This window comes from Aethalodelphis obliquidens, unplaced genomic scaffold (genome assembly GCF_003676395.1).
Source record: "Aethalodelphis obliquidens isolate GAN/ISIS:26980383/991018 unplaced genomic scaffold, ASM367639v1 scaffold20, whole genome shotgun sequence".
NCBI lineage: Eukaryota > Metazoa > Chordata > Mammalia > Artiodactyla > Delphinidae > Aethalodelphis > Aethalodelphis obliquidens.
The window spans coordinates 22,829,375-22,843,235 of NW_020837964.1; positions in this window are offsets into that span (position 1 = coordinate 22,829,375).

The window sequence follows — 13,861 nt, forward strand, 5'->3', positions numbered from 1 at the left end:
TGGAAGCATTGAACTATGATTCATGGTTTTTCACTATCTCCTGTGTATTGGAATTTCTCCTTCTTCTATGCCTGTCTACATTTTATTCGTGCTTCAAGTTCTGTGAAGTGCCTTTCTTAGTTCCTTACTTGCCCTGCTCACAGAATTTGAAATTGATTACATTTACCTTGGTCTAACTATTACTATTTCACTTACTGTTGGTAATGCAGCATTATTAGTTGAGTGTCCGTATCCCGTATACTATGTATTCCTCACCGTGTTGAGTATAGTACTAGGCACGTAGTAGGTGCTTTAAAAATTCTCACTGCTCTGTTTTGGAAGAGACATGAGTGCTATGGTTCATTCCAGCACATCTTCAGAAGAGTAAGTCTTTTCTTACGACACACAGTGATAAAATTTGCAGTATGATCTCAGCCTTAGGAAACTATGCAGATGTCCAACAAAAATCCATTCTCTTCTTCCATCCTGCATGTAGGTGGAGACATGAGACTAGCTATCACCAGTGGAAGGAGATGTGTCTTCTCAATTCTCTTTCCACTTGCAGAGGACCCATCATTGAACTCAAAGCCCTTGGGAGATGACTGAACTACTAGATAACAGGAAGCACTGAGGTTACTACACTCATTTTGACTTTAAGTAAATGAGAGATCATCTTCCATTCGGTTAACCTACTGAAATTTGGTAGTTTCTCTGAGGAGCTTTTATTAATGTGACTAAATAGGGATCATTCTTCTTATTTTCATCTTCAAATCAGATTACTTTTATTATTTTTATAATCCTAAATAGGCTTCTATTATTTTTTCCATGATTAAGGTTTTCATTTTATGTATTTCTTTATTGTAAAACAAAACAAATCCTGCTGGAATTACTTTCCATGTGTTAGTAGAAAGACATTTTTCATATCAGGACACTTCTTGCTATATGGATATTTTGATAATCAACCTGGTTTTAATGCAATGGGATTGATCTCTTGGACTCTGGGCTAAGTCCAAGCTGTTATCAGATGATTAGAGATGATCTTTATTTCTCTAGTAATGGCCACGGATTCTCACTACATCTGTTCAGTTCTCAGTGATAAACTCTTGATTTGTCCTCCTTTTTTTCTGTTTGTCCCCCCAGCTTTTTTGAGGTATAATTGACGAATAAAAATTGTATATATGATTGACCCTTGAACAACACAGGGGTTGGGGCTGTCAACCTTCTGTGCAGTTGAAAATCCAGGTACAACTTTACAGTCAGCCCTCCATATCTGTGGTTCCTCTGTATCAGTTGTTCCTTCATATCAAGGGTTCTACATCTGGGGATTCAACTAACTGAGGATCATGCAGTACTGCAGTAGGTATTTATTGAGAAATACCCACATACAAGTGGACTCATGCAGTTCAAACTGGTTTTGTTCAAAGATCAAATATATTAACGTATTATATGTACATATGTATGTTATTATATGTATTGTGTATACATATGTCTCTCTATATAAAAAGGTCTACAACATTATGATTTGATATACATATACATTGCAAAATGATTACCACAATCAAGCAAGCTAACACTTCATCACCTCACATAGTTACCATTTTTTGGTGTAGTGAGAATACTTTAGATTTAGTCTGCTAACAAATTTCAAATATACAGTACAGTATTATTAAATATAATCACCATGCTATACATTGGATCCCAGAACTTACTCATCTTATAACTGAAAGTTGGTACCCTTTGAAAAATATCTCCCTATCTCCTCTACCCCCAGCACCTGTAAACCACCATTATATTGTTTCTATGAATTTGACTTTTTTACTTTCCACATATAAATGAGATCATCCAGTATTTGTCTTTCTGTGTCTGCCTTATTTCACTTAGTGTACTGTTCCCCGGGCTTATCCATGTTATCACAAATAGCAAGATTTTCTTTTTTAAAGGCTGAATAATACTCTGTTGTGCCACATATATCACATTTTTTTTCTCCACTCATTGATTGATGGATATACTTAGGTTGTTTCCATATCTTGGCTATTGTGAATAATGCTACAGTGAACTTGAGAGTACATATATCTTTCAAGATACTGATTTTAATTCCTTTGGATATATACTCATAAGTGGGATTGCTTGATCATATGGTAGTTTGGTTTTTAATTTCTCAAGGAAACTCCATTCCGCTTTCCACGATGGCTGTACCAATTTACCTTCCAACTAACAATGTACAAGGATTCCCTTTTTTCCACACCATTGCCAACACTTGTTATCTGTTGTCTTTTTGATAAACATCATCCTAGCAGGTATGAAGTGATACCTCATTGTGGTATTGATTTGCATTTCCTTCATGATTAATGATGTTGAGCATCTTTTCACATATTGGCCTTCCTTGGAAAAATGTCTATTCAGGCCTTTTGTCCATGTTTTTCAATAAGACTTTATTTTTAGACCAATTTTAGGTTCACAGCAAAAGTGAGGGGAAGGTGCAGATATTTCCCAAATACCTCTTGCCCCCATTATCATACATAGCCTCCACTATCAACATCTTCCAGCAAAGTGGTACATTTGTTGCAATGGATGAACCTACATTAACACATCATAATCATCCCAAGTCCATAGTTTACGTAATGGTTCACTTTTTGGTTTGTATATACTATGCGTCTGACAAATGTATAGTAACATGTGTTCATCATTGTGGTATCATACACATTATTTTCACTGTTCTGCCTATTTGTCTTCCTCATTTCCAAACCTGGAAGGCACTGACCTTTTTTACTGTCTCCATAGTTTTGCCTTTCACATAATGTCATATAGTTGGAATCATACAATATGTAGCATTGTCATATTGACTTCTATCACTTAATAATACACAAGTAAGGTTTCTCCGTGTGTTGTCATGGCTTGATAGCTAGTTTCTTTTTAGCACCAAATAATGTTCCATTGTCTGGATGTACCACAGTTTATCCATTCACTTACAGAAGGACATTTTGGTTGCTTCCAAGTTTTGGCAATTACAAATAAAGCAGCTGTACACATCTATTTGCAGGTTTTTGTGAGGGCATAGTTTTCAACTCCTTTGGGTAAATAACAAAGAGTACAATTTCTGGATCTTAGTGTTTATATGTTTAGTTTTGTAAGAAACTGCCAAACTGTTTTCCAGAGTGGCTGTACCATTTTGCACTCCCACCAGCAGTGAATAAGAGTTCCTGTTGTTCCACATCCTTGTCAGCATTTGGTGTTGTCAGTGTTCTGGATTTTAGCTATTCTAGTAACTGTGTAGTGGTAGCTCGTTGTTTTAATTTGATTTTCCCTGAGGACATATGGTGTGGAGCATCTTTTCATATTGTTATTTGTCATCTGTATATCTTCTTTGATAAGGTGTCTGTTCAGGTCTTTGGCCCATTTTTAAATCAGATCGTTTGTTTTCTTATTGTTGAGTTTTAAGAGTTCTGTATATATTATGGATAACAGTCCTTTATTAGATATGTTTTTTGCATATTTTCTCCCAGTCTGTGGCGTGTCTTATTGTCCTGACATTGTCTTTTGCAGGCCAGCTGTTACTTATTTTAATGAAGTCTATCTTATCAGTTATTTCTCTCATGCATTGTCCCTATGGTGTTGTATATAAAAAGTTATTGTCATAAAAAGTTATTGTCACATCCAAAGGTATCTAGTCTTTCTCGTATTGTTGTCTGCTATGAATTGTATAAATTTGTGTTTTACATTTAGGTCTGTGATCTGTTTTGACTTAATTTTTGTAAAGGGCATAAGATCTGTGTCTAGATTCACTTTCTGTGCATGTGAATTTCCAGTTGTTCCAGTACAATTTGTTGAAAAGACTGTCTTTGCTCCATTGTATTGCCTTGGCTCCCTTGTCAAAAATGAGTTGGCTGTATTTATTTGGGTCTGTTTTTTGGGCTCTTTAATCTCTTGCATGGATCTGTTTGTCCATTATTCCACCAATAACACACTTTCGATTATTGTATTATACATAGTGCCAGACCTCTTACTTTGTTCCTCTCCTTCAATATTGTGTTTGATAATCTGGGTCTTATGTCTCTCTGTATAAACTTTAGCAACTGTATGTTAATATCCATAAAATTATTTGCTTGGATTTTGATTGGGATTCCATGGAATCTATAGATCAAGTTGGAAACATCAGAGATCTGGACCTTACTGAGTCCTCCCATCCTTGAACTTGGAATATCTCTCCATTTATTTAGTTCTTTGATTTCATTTATCAGAATTTTATATGTTTCTTTATATAGATCTTTTATATATTTTGTTAGATTTATACCTAAATATTTCATTTTTTTCAAAGCTAATGTAAATATATTGTGTTTTAATTTCAAATCCCACTTAATCATTGCTGATGTATAGGAAAGTGATTAACTTTTGTATTGATACATTAACCTTGCATCCCACACTTGCTTTAATCCCTTATTAATTCCAGGAGTTGTTTGTTTTGTAAATTCTTGGGATTTTCTACATAGATGATCGTGTCATCTGCAAACAGAGACAGTTTTTGTTTGTTTGTTTGTTCCCAACCTATATATCTTTTATTTTCCTTTTTTGTCTTCTCCCATTAGCTAGAATGTCTAATATGATGTTGAAAAGGAATGGTAAGAAAGGACATTTTACTTGTCCCTGATCTTAGTGGAAAAGCTTCAAGTTTTTCGTCATTAAGTAAGATATTAGCTATACGTTTCTGTAGATATTCTTTAGCAAGGTGATGAATTTCCCTCTCTATTCCTATTTTGTTGAGAATTCCTGTCCTAAATGGGTATTGGATTTTATTAAACGATTTTCCTGCATTTCCTTTTCCTACATGATATGATCGTATGATTTTTTTTTCTTGTTTTTCTTTGGCCTACTGATGTAATGAAATACATTAATTGATTTTAAAGTGTTGAACTAGTTTTGTGTACGTTGGATAAGTCTCTCTTTGCCATAGTTTATAATTCTTTTTATACATCATTGGATTTGATTTGCTAATATAGTTTTGAGGATTTTTGCATCTATGTTTAGGAGAGGTATTGGGTGTGAAGTTTTCTTGGAATATTTTTGTCTAGTTTTTGTATTAGAGTAATGCTGGCCTCAGAATGAGTTAGTAAGCATTCCCTCTGTTTCTATCCTTCAAAAGAGCCTGTAGAGAATTGGTATAATTTCTTCCTTAGATGTTTGGTAGAATTCACCAGTAAACCCATCTGGGCCTGGTTCTTTTCTTTTGGAAGATTATTAACAACTGTTTCAGTTTCTTTAATAGATATAGTCCTATTCAGATAGTCCATTTCTTCATGTGTGAGTTTTGGCAGATTATGTCTTTCAAGGAATTGGTCCATTTTATCTAAGTTATCATATTTGTGGTCATAGAGTTGTTCAGAGTATTCCTTTTTCCACTTTTAATTGGGTTACTTACTAGATTTATTTACTCTTTCATTCATTTATTTGCTATTGAGTTATATAAGTTTATTATGTATTTTGAATATTGATTTCTCATCAGATACATGGTTTGCAAATATTTTCTACCATTCTGTAGGTTGACTTTTCATTTTGTTGATTGTTTCTTTTGTTTTGCAGAAACTTTTTAGTCTCACTTTTTAACTGACTGTATTTTGGGTATTATAGTTAAAAAAATCACTGCCAAGAACAATGTCAAGGAGTGTTTTTCCTCTGTTTTCTTCTAGGGTTTTTACAATTTCAGGTCTTAAATTTAAGTCTTTAATTCATTTTGAGTTAACTTTTGTCTATGATGTAAGACAAGGGTCCAATTTCATTCTTTGGCATATGTATAATCCAATTTTTCCAACACCATTTATTGAAGAGATTTCAATAAATTTAATAATAATTTAATAAATGTTTCATCATTGTGTATTTTTGGTGTTCTTGTAAAAGATTAGTTGACCATACGTGTGTGGGTTTACTTCTGGGCTCTCTATTCTGTCCATTGGTCAATATACTGTTTTCATACCAGTACTGTACTATTTTGGTCATTATAGCTCTGTCATATAGTTTAAAAACAGGAAGTGTGATGCCTCCAGCTTTGTTCTTCCTTGTCACGATTGCTTTGGCTATTTGGAGTCATCTGTGGCTCCATACAAAATTTAGAAATTTTTAAAAAATTTCTGTGCAGAATGTCATTTTAATTTTGACAGAGATCGTATTGAATCTGTAGATTACTTTGAATAGTATGAATATTTTAGCAATAATAGTTCTTCCTATATATGAACACACAATATCTGCCCATTTATTTGTGTCTTCTTCAATTTTTCATCAATGTCTTTTAGTTTTCAGTGTATGGATCTTTTACTTTGGTTAAATTTATTCCTAGGATTTTTTTTATGCAATTGTAAATGGTATTATTTTCTTAATTTAGTTTTTGGATAATTTGTTGTTAGTGTATAAAAATGCAAGTAATTTTTATAAGTTGATTTTGTATCCTGCAACTATATTCAATTTGTTTATTAGTTCTGACAGTTTTTGGTGGAGTCTTTAGGGTTTTCTATATATAAGATCATATCATATGCAAAAAAAAAAAAAAAACCCACCAAGTTTACTTCTTCCTTTGCTATTTGGATAAATTTTATTTATTTTTCTTGCCTAATTGTTCTGGCTAGGGCTTCCTGTATTATATTGAATAGAAGTGGTGAGTGGGGGAACGATTGTCTTTTTTCTGATCTTGGTCGAAAAGCTTTCAGTTTTTCAGTGTTGAGTGTGATGTGCGCTTATTATGTATGACCTTAATTATGTTGACATACATTCCTTCTATACCAAATTTGCTGACACTTTTTTTTATCATGAAAGTATGTTGAAGTTAATAATTTTTTTATCGACATAATCATATTATTTTCATCCTTTATTCTGTTAATGTAGTGTATCACAATATTTAATTTGTGTATGTTGAACCATCCTTACATCCTGGGGTTAAATCCCACTTGACCATAATGTAGGACCCTTTTAATGTGCTGTTGTGTTTGATTTACAAGAATTTGTTGGGAGTTTTTGTATCTATGTTTAGGGATATTTACCTGTAATTTTTGTTTCTTGTAGTACCCTTATCTGGCTTTGGCATGAGGGTGATGCTGGCTTTGTAAAATCAGTTAGGCACTGTTCCCTCCTCTTCAATTTTTTGGAGGAGTTTTAGAAGGATTGGCATTAATTCTTCATTAAGTGTTTGGCAGAATTCACTCAAGAAGCCAACTGGTCCTGGGCTTTTCTTTGTTGGGAGGTTTTTGATTACTGCTTCAATCTCATACTAGTAATTGGTCTGTTCTGATTTTCTTTTTCCTCATGATTCAGTCTTGGTAGGTTGTATGTTTCTAGGAATTTATCCATTTTTTTCTAGGTTATCCATTGTGTTGGCATATCATCCTTCATATTAGTCTCTTCTGATCCTTTGTGTTTTTGTGGTATCAGTTGTAATATCTCCTCTTTAATTTATAATTTTATTTGAGTCCTCTTTGTCTTATGCTTGGCTTATGTAGCTAAAGATTTGTCAATTTTATCTTTTCAAAAAGCCAACTCTTATTTACATTGATCTGTTCTCTATTTCATTTATTTTTGCTCTATTTTTTATTATTTCCTTCCTTCTGCTAACTTTGGGCATAGTTTACTCTTCTTTTTTATTTCCTTGAGGTGTAAAGTTAGTTGGTTATTTGAGATGTTTTTAATGTAAGCATTTATCATGATAAACTTTCCTCTTAGAACTGTTTTTGCTGTAGCCCATAAATTTTGTTTTTTTGTGATTCCACTTCCATTTTTCTCAAGATACTTTTTAATTTCCCTTTTGATTTCTTCTTTGACTCATTGGTTGTTCAAGAGTGTGTTGTTTAGTAAATTTTTCAGGGTTTCTCCTGTTATTGATTTCTAGTTTCATGCCACTGTGGTCAGAAGAGATACTTGATTTGATTTCAGTCTTCTTTAATTTGTTAAGGCTTGTTTTGTGGCCTAACATATGCCCTATTCTGGAGAATGTTTCAGGTGGACTGGTGAAGAATGTGTATTCTTCTATTATTGGATGGAATATTCTATAAATGTCTTTTAGATCCATAATTGGTTATAGTGATATTCAAGTTTGCAGTTTCCTTATTGATTTTCTTTCTGGATTGCCTGTCCATTGTTGTCTATTGGTATTATTAGTATTTCTGTATATTAGTCCCTTCTATTCTGTTAATATTTGCTTTACATATTTAAGCACTCCAATATTAGGTGCACATATAGTTATAATTGTTATGTACTCTTGATGAATTGACCTCTTTCTAATTATGTACTGACCTTCTTTGTTTCTTGTGGCAGATTTTGACTGAAAACCTGTTTTGTCTAAGTATAGCCACCCATGCTTTCTTTTGGTTACCATTCACATGGACGGTCTTTTTCTGTCCCTTCACTTTCAGCCTATGTGTGTCCTTGAAGCTAAAGTGAGTCTCTTGTGAGCAGCATACAGTTATGTGGTTTTTTTTTTTCAATCCACTTATCCACTATGTGTCTTTTGATTGGATAATTCAATTTAATTATGTTTAATTTAATTATGGTAGGTGAGGACTTAATATTGCCATTTTGTTAATTGTTTTCTCACTGTTTTGTATCTCCTTTGATCCTTTCTACCTCTCTTGCTCTCTTCCTTTTGATTTGGGGGTTTTGTTGTTATTGTTGTTGCATTATGCTTTGATTCCTTTCTCATTATTTTGTGTTTCTACTACAGATTTTTTTTTCTTTTTGACTACTGTGAGACTTACATAAAACATCTGGTAGTTAGACTATTTAAGCTGGTAATAATTTAACTTCAATTGCATACAAAAACTCCCTGTCCCTCATTTTGTGCTATTGATGCCACACTTCACATATTTTTATATTGTGCATCCATTAATAAGTTATTGTAGCCATAATTATTTTTAATACTCTTTCTCTTTTAACTTTTATACTAGAGTTAAAAGTGATTTGCGGGCTTCCCTGGTGGCGCAGTGGTTGGGAGTCCACCTGCCGATGCAGGGGACATGGGTTCGTGCTCCGGTCTGGGAAGATCCCACATGCCGCGGAGCGGCTAGACCCGTGAGCCACGGCCGCTGAGCCTGCGCGTCCGGAGCCTGTGCTCCGCAACAAGAGAGGCCACAACAGTGAGAGGCCCACGTACCGCAAAAAAAAAAAAAAAAAAAAAGAAAAAAAAAAAGTGATTTGCACATCAGTGTTACAGTTTAGAGTGTTTTGAATTTGACTATATACTTATCTTTACCTATGAGTTTTATACTTTCATATGTTTTCATGTTACTTAGTATCCATTCATTTCAACTTGAAGAATCCCTTTAGCATTTATTTGGCAGCTCTGGTGGCAGTGAACTCCCCCAGCTTTTGTTTGTCTGGGAATGGCTGTTTCTCTTCTTCATTGCTGAAGGGTAGCTTTGCCAGGTATAGTATTTTGTTTGGCAGGTTTGTTTGTTTGTTTTTTCAGTACTTTTAATAAAAAGTTTCCACAAAGGCACTTTTGTCTGTAGATAGTCAAATTATGGTTTCTGTGGAGGGATGTGAATGGGAGACATCCTGTTTTACCATGTTGCTGATGTCACTCACTTATATTATTTTTATATTCAGAGAGAAACAGACTTTTGTTTGGGTAAGAACTAGTAATAGACTAATTTATTGGAATTATTTTGTTTTTTCATCAATTATCATTCTGTTTATTCTATAAGAAATATTGTAGTACATTCTTAAGTGAAGTAAAAAGTACTCAAGACATAATTTTTCCCTGCTTTTGAGACACACACACTGAAGCAAAAGGAAAGGACTTTGCATTCTATGAGCATCTACTCCTGGGGTTAGTTTTCCAACCCTACCACTTAACCACTTTATGACTTGGTTTAATGTTTCCTTGTTGTCTCAATTTTCTCATCTTTAAAATAGGGATAGTAAGAGTTTATACCTTAAAAGATTGATGTTATGATTGTACATATTTTTAGAGTGTGGAATAGTGCTGAGTATATTGGGTACAGTGTGGTTCTGTGAGGTCTGTGCTAATATTTTTTTCTAGATAAGAAAATGAAATCTCATTGAAATTGAATAGTATGATTAATACTGATCTGTTTCGTAGGTGGAAGATTCTGGATTTAACCCCAGTTATTTTTGATGCTAAATTTCTTACTACTGTGCCTCTAACACTGTTTATGGAAGCCCGAGTTGTTCTCCTAATCACATGGATCAAACATGATTGGAATGTCCATCTTCCTGGCAATTTCATAAAGATGACAAATAAGTGAGGCATTATAGGCTTCAGCTGCTCAGAACTCTTCCCCTTCCCCCTCTGACACAAAAGAAAGTTAGTCGTCCTCTTCGTTTGCCCCTTATTTTAGGTAATACTCTCAGCTGTTTTTAGATACCAGAAACATGGTGTAATTCTCTTTTTCTCCCCTCTATCTTGTCAATTTAATCCCATAATAATTCTCAAATCACACACATACACACAAATCTGGCATGCCTTAATTCAAAGCCTTATTAGTTCTAGCCAGTACTATTATTATTCTTTACTCAGATATGTCACAAACTCCCATCCCCTATAATAACTCTTGAGTATTGCAAAATAAAAGATGTGACCACAAAAATTCTTGCTAATAACAAATTACTCCCGTGACTTCTCCCAAGTAGACTATTAACTCCTATATTTTAGGACCTGTTTTTAAGCTAACTTTGATGCTTCTATGCCCAGAATAGTGCTAGTACTTAGTAGCATGTGTGAATAAAGAGACTCATCAAAGAGAAATTTGCAAGTCTTTTTATCACAACTTGACTTTAGCTCTAAGCCCATATTTCCCTATCCGGTCTTACCAATGAACTTACCACCTCCCCAATAAAGTTTAACTACTTTCATCTACCAACTCTGACATTGGCTTCCATCAACTAAAATTCATATAAGAGTCTGGCAAAGGCAGAACTTGACTGTTTTTAAGGTCATATCACTGCCAGTGTTTTTCTGTTTATCTCTTTTTGTGGATCACTTGGCTTTTGACAAACTACATTGCTTTCTAATCTAATAGCTTCTACTAATTACTGTGTTTTGTCCTCAACTTGTCTTAGGCTATTTCTAGAGTTCCTGTTTTCTGATTCTTCCCTCATTTCTGACCTGTGGAAAGTCTACATCTCTAGCTTTACTTCTTAGACCATCTCAATCCTCAGTTGCTGTAATGGCCCTATCATTATCTGCTGTTCCCTTATGCTCTCTGTAGATTTTGATATGATGGTATATGGCTTGTGAAGAAACCACACACTTGATGTCACCTGGCGCTGTGTTGTAGTAATAATGACTGATTCTTGGGAGTGTCAGGTGAAGTTTTAAAACTTAACCAGTTATAATTCTAGAAGTTGCCAGTACTAGGAATGTTTAGAATAATACGAGATATTCACGGTAGTGCTACTGATTAAAACTGAAACAATTAAAATTGGAGTCACTGAATGGAAGATTCCTGTTGAGGCTGGGAATGCTCAAGGTCATTAACCTACTTAAAAGAAAATCAGACTTATATTCCAGAGCTATGTTTGAAAGAGGGCATTCATGGCCACGTTCAAGGTCATAGGTATGAGGAGTTAAGGATTACCTGAATTAACTTAATATAGAAGAGTCAGGGATTCTGTGACACAGGAAGATGAAAGATGATTTAGTTCCCCCTCCTTTGGCTTTCACAGGAGTCTGTAAGTGATTACTAAGCACTGAAAGAGAATTCCTATGTAGTGGGATATGTAGACGAGGAACCAGAAAGTTTAGTATGTTAACTGGAACTGCCTGAAGAGTTCAATCGTTAGAAACCACAAATATCCCTAGAGGAGCCTCCTCCTCTCCAGGAATATTTTTCTCCTACTTTCTTTTTAATTTGGTATTCCACATGTTTGCAGATCACCACCATCTATAGCATCATAAAGCTAACTCCAGCCACTTTTGCTACCTATGTTTTGTCTCTCAGATACATGGCAGTGAAGAGAAAATGTTGTATTGTGACAGTGAAGCAGACTGCCGTGTTTCTGGCATATGAAGGGCCAGTCTCTCTTTATGTGACATTCCCTAAAGAGTATTTCTTTTCCCAGGAAGGAAATCTTATGCATGTCTTTGGATAATCAGTTTCAGGAGCAGCATAGTGGTCCAAACATATTCTTTCCTTTCATAATTGTTCTCAGTCCTAGTTGAAAATATCTTTCTTCCTGGTTTTGTATAGCACTGAATATACTGTCAATAAGTCATAAAAATGTCTGCAACTTCCTTCAGTTTCTGTTTTTCTGCCATGCATTGTATGTCAACCTAGTCAGCGAATGAGACAAGTCAGACATATTACATCAGGAGACTAAATCTCTGGGGTTGATGATATCCTTAGGGCAGGGTGCTCAATATCCTGACAGGTGCTTTTCTTAAATTAGACTTTTCCTGTGTGTCACATTGTCTGTAGCCACTCAAGAGCAGAGGCAGTGGGATCAAATTGATTTTTGGACTGCTATCAAATATAAATAACAATTAACTCTCATGTCAGCTTCTAGCTGGCAAGCACAGTTGCAGAATGTCTGCACTTGAAGAAATAATAAAGACATCCTCCTTTAGGCTGAGTGATACGAGAGAGCCATATGTCAGGATCAGAAGGATATTTCTACAGCCTCACTAAAATCCTCCACCATTATATGAGACAGAACTCTAATTCTAATCGCAGGTTAGAGTCTGTTTATGACATAGAGTTCTCCTTAGGGTCTAAACTCCTTAGCTAGGCTTTAACGGCATTTCCTAACCAACAGCTACCTTTGTAGTCTCATCTCCAGCTTGGGCTCCAGATGCCATATGCTCCAGAAAAATGAATCACTGTTTTCTGAAATTACACAATTCTACAATTTTTACACATAAGTCTTTCCTCATACTTTTTTTGGGGAGATGCTCTGGACTTTATTTCACAATTAACTATTCTATCATTAGATTTAGGTTTAGCTGCAAGAAAAAAAAAAGTCTAAACAAGATTAAAGCTTATTAGCTTATTTCAAAATAAGTTTATTTAAAAAAAAAAAAAAGAGAAGGTAAACAGTCCAGGACTGGTAAGATGTGCCCATGGATATCAAAGACGTATGTTTCTTCTTAACTTGCGGTCATGCCGTCTTCAATATATGCCTTCTTGCCTTAAGGTTCAATATGACTGTTCAAGCTACAGTAACCAGAATTGAAAAGAGGGAACAAATGTATACTCACTTTGAAGGCACTTTCTAGAAATTATGCATTCCACATAGATTCACTTCTCTCATGATTTACTTATATTACCATGTGTAAGGTATAACAAAAATATAATCTTCATTTTGTCCATGTGACTCGCTAACATGGTAGTTGTATTACTGAGAAAGTACCAGAGAAGGGGAATTGAGGACCAACTAGTAGATTCTGTCCCAACCAGTTGGTGGGCTTTACCAGCTACTCCTGGACCTTGGAACAAAACAAAACAAATTAATCTCCTACCAGGTTCAAATAGAAATTTGTTAAAAGATTATTTTAGCATGATAAGAATTCATGCTCTGTCAAATCATAATTACTCATGAAAAGAGAAGGTCAAACTACAAAGGAGATGAAGATTTTTTTGTCAGATATGGGACCTTGCTCTAGATATATTCTCTTTTTTTCTCTCTCTCTCTCTCTGCACCCCACACACCTCGTACACAAATATTATGAAGTTCAGTTTCCTTATCTTAAAAATAATCAGTAGTTGTTACTTTCCTGTACTCTTCTTGGTGTTCTAGAGAGTTTTAAAATTAGTTGCTATATGAGAAAGTGCTTTTCTAAATTGTAGGGTACATTCATTATCTTCTTAAATGATGATCAAGTAAAGAATCAACATCAGCATAATTCAACATCGTGATTCTCTTAGGATCTAAATGGAAAAAGTGATCA